Source organism: Berghia stephanieae, chromosome 1 (genome assembly GCF_034508935.2).
Source record: "Berghia stephanieae isolate SIO BIC M18660-M18661 chromosome 1, UCSD_Bste_1.3, whole genome shotgun sequence".
Taxonomy (NCBI): Eukaryota; Metazoa; Mollusca; class Gastropoda; order Nudibranchia; family Aeolidiidae; genus Berghia; species Berghia stephanieae.
In genome coordinates, this window is record NC_088360.1 from 69,215,230 (window position 1) to 69,222,005 (window position 6,776).

The window sequence follows — 6,776 nt, forward strand, 5'->3', positions numbered from 1 at the left end:
GGTCTGCACAGTGTCAATTTGAGCTGAAATAGGAACAATTGGTTCCGTTGAGGTTTGAATCTCGGCGTTGGGACCTGAGTCACCTTTGACTTCGAGATTATCCCTATCACTTTTTTTAACAACAGAATCCAATGTCTGAGAACAAAAGTTGTGATCAAGTTCTAACAACGACTATCTCTGAAGGGTCTATTACCTAGGAGTTCTTTAGCTTCTTTATAATTTGTCTCAGAGCAGGTCCTTGTAAGCAGACCCTGGATTCACCTTTGATGGATGCTTTCAGATATGAGAATTTGTTGATATCTGACAAGTCTGTTCTAGAATCTATTACAGCAATGAAATTGTCCCAAAAACTTTGCCATTCTACAAACTCATCAAAAAATGTAGGCAAATTAAGCTTGGGAAGTTTGGCGTCAATGTTATTTTTTGTTTGCACTTTGTGCTGTTTAATGAAATATTAGAATCCACTTAACAAACTGTAATTTCTTTTAACAAAATTCCACTTTCTATAGAATGCCTACTTTGGTATGTCTGTATTCAGCTGCGCAATATATTTCTTTTTCTATCTCCTCTTCTTCTAATAAAAGTTCATAATCCGATTGGCTTTCGTCGTGTTTCAGTAGTTCTTTAAATTCGCTGGTGGAATGCACCAACCTGGTAACTTCAAATTCTTGTTTCAAAAGTTCTGTATTGTCACAAAATATTTCCAATTCATTCCCACATCTTATGAGATGAATCTTGAACTGTGTTCTCTTTTTTTATATCACTCATTTTCTATTAGGCTACATAACACAATGTTAGTTCATCTCATCTCATGTAGTTCCATATCTGAAGCAGACGTCGGAGGTCATCTTCCGCCAAGCTGATCTATATCTTGCCAATTCTATTAAAGCAGCGCCACCTTTCTCAGCTTCATCTGTCCAAGTTCTTATCCCTTTCAAATAAGTTATTTTTTGTCTTCCTCTTATTCTTTTTCCATTCATCTTTCCAGTCAAGGCGAGTACTTCCAAACCAGGGTGGCGGATAATGTGTCCTAAAAATTCCATTTGGCGTTTGATGATTTTTGTTATCAGTGATCTTTTTCTGTTTGCCATTTCTAAAATTTCTTCATTTCTTTTCCTTACCACCCATGACACCCTCATCATTCTTCTGTAAAACCACATTTCCGCTGCCTCCAGTCTTTTAACTATGGTCTTGTTTATGGTCCAGCTCTCACAACCATATAGCAGCACAGACAATACATAGCAATCCAGGACCTTGATTTTTGTTTTCATGCTAATATTCCTGTTTTTCATAATTGTATGCGGCTGGTTGAATGCATTCTTCGCCATACCTATTCTTTTCTTTATTTCACAATCTGATTTTCCATTGGATGTTGCATTGAAGCCTAAATATTTGAAACATTCAACTTGTATTGTTTGTCCTCTGCTTGTTATTACACAGGCTGGTGGGTTATTATTTTTAGATACCGTCATACATTCTGTTTTAGATATATTCAGTTCCAGTCCCATATTTTCACTACTCCTGACTACAACATCCAGTAATTCTTGTAGTTCATGTTCAGATTCTGCCAGTAGAACCGTATCATCTGCATACCTCAGATTTGTTACATTCTTTCCTCCAATACACACCCCCTTCTTATGTTCGATATCTCTTAATATCATTTCACTATAGAGGTTGAATAAATCTGGAGACAAAGCACACCCCTGCCTAACTCCTCTTCTAATAGGTGTAAAACTGCTTAGCTCGTTGTCAACACGCATTGCTGCTTCTTGTTCCCAGTACAAATTCTGTAATAGTCTTAAATCTTTACCATCAATGTCCAAGGATGATAGAATTTTGAATAGTTTTTCGTGTTGTACTTTATCAAAGGCTTTTGAATAGTCGATGAAACACATATACAGATCTTTATTTACTTCAATACATCTTTCCATCAGCATTGATAATGTGAATATTCCATTTCTGGTACCCTTGTCCTCAACAAAACCAAATTGCATCTCCCCAATTTCAGGTCGTATTTTATTTCTTATTCTTAGTAAAATTATCTTCAAAAGAATTTTTGTGAGGTGGCTCATTAGGCTAATAGTTCTGTGTTGTTCACAATCAACTGCCCCTGGCTTTTTGGTAATGCTATAAAAATGGATCGTTTTATATCAGTTGGCATTTTTCCTGTGTCATACACTTGATTTAGAAGGTTTGTGATGAATTCAATCCCCCATTCACCCAGGCCAGTCAAGGCTTCAATTGTTATGGCATCAGGTCCTGCAGCTTTTCCATTTTTCATGCTTTTCATGACGTTCCTAACTTCATCTTTCATTACGAACGAATCGGCGGTCTCAAGAAGTGGGTGAGAGAGGGATCTAGTAATGACTTTGAGTTTGAAACGAATATTTTTGTGTTCGTGGATAGCTCACACGGTAGAGCCACGCTCTCACCTGCCAGGCGGAGTTGTCGTACCAATAAGGTCGCAGGTTCAAACCCCACCACCGCCGCGAAAAAATTTTTATTCTCTATTGTCTTCTGGCACTTTTCTATTCACTTCATATCTTGTTGTTACCAACATAAGTGCCTGCTCCACTCACTTTTCTGAATTAAAAATTCACCCCATACACCGGAGCATACTCAATGTCTCAATCGTTTCTATGTTATATGTTTGTGTTGAGAATATTGGCTATTAGGCTTAACTGCTGGTCAAAATTATTCGCGATGGTGGTGTACGAACGAATCGGCGGTCTCAAGAAGTGGGTGAGAGAGGGATCTAGTAATGACTTTGAGTTTGAAACGAATATTTTTGTGTTCGTGGATAGCTCACACGGTAGAGCCACGCTCTCACCTGCCAGGCGGAGTTGTCGTACCAATAAGGTCGCAGGTTCAAACCCCACCACCGCCGCGAAAAAAATTTTTATTCTCTATTGTCTTCTGGCACTTTTCTATTCACTTCATATCTTGTTGTTACGAACATAAGTGCCTGCTCCACTCACTTTTCTGAATTAAAAATTCACCCCATACACCGGAGCATACTCAATGTCTCAATCGTTTCTATGTTATATGTTTGTGTTGAGAATATTGGCTATTAGGCTTAACTGCTGGTCAAAATTATTCGCGATGGTGGTGTACGAACGAATCGGCGGTCTCAAGAAGTGGGTGAGAGAGGGATCTAGTAATGACTTTGAGTTTGAAACGAATATTTTTGTGTTCGTGGATAGCTCACACGGTAGAGCCACGCTCTCACCTGCCAGGCGGAGTTGTCGTACCAATAAGGTCGCAGGTTCAAACCCCACCACCGCCGCGAAAAATTTTTATTCTCTATTGTCTTCTGGCACTTTTCTATTCACTTCATATCTTGTTGTTATCTTTCATTATAGAAGGCCCTTCCAGTTCTTTTATCATAGGCATTTCTCCTCGATTATCAAAAAAAAGTTCTTCAATATATTCTGACCATCTGTTTAGAATGCAGTCTTTGTCCATGATGGTGTTTCCACGCTTGTCTTTGATGCATCCACTTTTAGCACCTGATTTAGTTTTGTTTGTCACTTCTTTGATTTTCTGATTGAAGAATTTGCCATTTTTTTTTTGCAGGACATTATATAGTGACATTGTTCATTTATCCAGTCTTCTTTAGCTTCGTTGCATTTTCTTTTTATCTGCCTGTTCATAGTCTTGTATTTTTCTTCCTAATTTTTGGCCTTTCTTCTCTCATTCATTAGTTCTAATATCTCTGGGGTAATCCATTTCTTCTTCTGCAACTTAAGTGTGGTTGGAACATTTTCTTCTAATGATGCAGCAACACTGTCTTTAAACTGCTCATATTTCTCTTCTATATCTGTTAGTTCTCCAAGCACTTCAAACTTGTTTCTTACTGATAGTTCAAATTTTTCTTGTATCTTCTGTTCTTCCCGGAGAATGTCTAGTTGGTATTTAGGTTTAGCCTTTGCTCTTTTGCAGATTTTCAATTTAACTCGTATGGGGCATAGCACAGGTATATATGATCGCTGTTACAGTCAGCCCCCGGCATAGATTTGGCATACAAAACTGAGTTTCGGAAACGTTTGCTAAAAAGTATGTAATCTATTTGGTTTATCACTCCATCTCCTGGACTTTTCCATGTCCACTTCCTTCTATTGTGGTTTGTTGACCAAGTATTTGTGATTGTCAGATCATGTTGACGGCACCATTGAATAAGACGGTCACCTCTGTCATTTTTGTCTCCCAGACCATGTGGGCCCACAATATCTTCTATTCTTTCTCGGCCCACCTTGGCATTAAAATCGCCCATGATGAGTTTTATGTCTGAAGACTTAAACTGATGCATTGCTTTATCTATTTGTTCATAGAAATTTTCCACTTCTTCATCATCGTGACTGGTGGTTGTGGCTTATATTTGTAAAATATCAAAATCAAAAGGTTTTGCTTGTAGTTTGATTGCCATTACTCTGTCTGATATGGGCCAGAATCCTTTGACTGCTCGCGCCGTTTTATTATCTAGTATAATTCCAACTCCCCTTTGGCGTTCTCCTCCTCCTGGGTATATAATTTTACAGTCATCATAATTAAGTTCTCCTGCTCCTTTCCGTCTAACTTCTGATAATCCTAAAACATTGATATTCAATCTCTTCATTTCCATAACTACATTTGTTAATTTTCCTTTCTGATACAGACTTCTTACATTCCATGTTGCTGTTCGTAATGTTTGGTGGTGCACAGTAGCTGGATGACGGTCGAGAGTCACCTGTTCACCTGCATGACTATCTCTACCGGAAGAGGCTGTAATCGAGTTGCTCGAAAAACATCCATTGACGTCGTTGACTAGATTCGCTTGGACGGACATCATGACGATCATATTGTGACAAATAGAAGGGCTATTCACAAACAATAACACGATCTCTGCTAACTGTCAGTTTGTTTGATTTCATCATCAGTCAGTGATCCACTCGTGCCTTCATATGTATCCGTGGTTTATGCACAAAAATAAAGATGAGCTAACAACAGAACCAACTCTAATTTATTGTTGAGATATCTTCTCTTCCCAATTAAATGTTTACTTTATATTGCGAAGGGTTTTTAAAAGTAAACATTAATAAAGAAGGAAAGAACCTAAAGACGTAATTTACTTTAAAACATTTAAGTCTGCATCTCATCTCACTCCTGTAACAGTTGACTCACTCCTGTAACAGTTGACTCACTCCTGTAACAGTGGACTCACTCCTGTAACAGTTGACTCACTCCTGTAACAGTTGACTCACTCCTGTAACAGTTGACTCACTCCTGTAACAGTTGACTCACTCCTGTAACAGTTGACTCACTCCTGTAACAGTTGACTCACTCCTGTAACACAGATCGCTGTTACAGGAATGAAAATCTGAAGATTATATGTTACTTGACACTATAAAAATTGTAATAAATAATTTATTTTGACTTAGCAAGCACTAAAATGTATTGATTAAAGGATGATTAAAAGTATTTTGAAAATTCTCAAAATTTGAATGAGAAAAAGCCCGTTACAGGAGTGAGGGTCATGGTAAACACTCATCATTTTGATATAAGTTCAAGCTGGTAGATGAAAAATATGTGGCTGCACATTCTGGTTTGGCTTTCAGCATCTGAGGGGAAGGATGTCTTGCTGTATTTTTGTTGCCAGTTAAATGAATATGATATTTTATGGAAGAAAAACTAGACGAAATTAATTGCCTTTACAGGAGTGATTGATTCCCAAAACAGACATCAAAAGGACCGTTTTTTAAAGATTAGAACTTAATAGATATGAATTATTATGGTATTTCTTTAAAATGAAGCAGGGATAGGAGGAAAACAAATATTGCTGTTTGGTTCAACAAAACTTTTAAAAATATATTTTTGTCAACCGACAGACCATTTTGAACATGTGTGGAGTTTATAAATAACTGTATGAATATGTGTGGAGTATATAAAAAACTGTATGAACATGTGTAGAGTATATTAATAACTGTATGAACATGTGTGGAGTATATATTAATAACTGTATTTTATTCATTTATGGACCAAATTTATCAATTTTTGGCTTCTATACTTTTCTAACTTAATTCTTTAATCACATGCTTCATTCTAATAAAAAATATACCAAAGAATCAGAAAGCGAAATATATAATATAATGGGACAGGCATTTGGCAAAAATTTAAAAAGATGCCCTTTATAAAAAAAAATAACAATAATCAAAAATGACTTGTCCACAAATGCATTTGGACAGTAATTTTAAAATTTATGTAGTTTCGCAACAACCCCATTTTCCCCCGGGGTACATTGCATTTTGAATAGAAAAGTAAAGCCTATATATTCCAACAAGAATGTCTTCCCGTGCTGTGGAAAAAAAAAAGAAAAAAAAAAATCTTTTTGTTAAGGCAAATTTTAAATTTAAAATAAATTTTTAAAGAAAAGGAAAAAAACCCCAAAAACCGTGATTGGTTTATTTTATGGAACATTAAATGAGAGCATCTCAAAGGGGTGTTTTTTTTTGATTCTGATGCTCACCACAAAATCTCCCTTACAAGAGTCAGGCCAACAACAACAACACTTACCTGAAAAAAAGAGACAGCAGCCTGTAAGTTTCTAAATTTTTTTCCAAACTTAAAGGTGAGAGCCCTTTTTTTAAAAAACTAACTTTGCATCAAAGCATAACTCCCAAAAAGAAAATTTTTAAAAACATTTAAAAAAAAAAATTTACGAAGAATATTTTATTTTTACTATACTAAACCAAATAAAAACGCACATCCCTTATACATAAATAAAAAGTTGGGAAATTTTT

The 6,776-nt window shown here is 36.3% G+C and overlaps 1 protein-coding gene across 6 annotated transcripts in view; it reads right to left on the reverse strand.

Annotated features, from left to right (window-relative positions):
* LOC144980418 (protein-cysteine N-palmitoyltransferase HHAT-like) overlaps positions 1-6,776 on the reverse strand; it is a 64,386-nt gene that overhangs the window by 34,793 nt on the left and 22,817 nt on the right. The gene's annotated exons all lie outside the window — the stretch shown is intronic.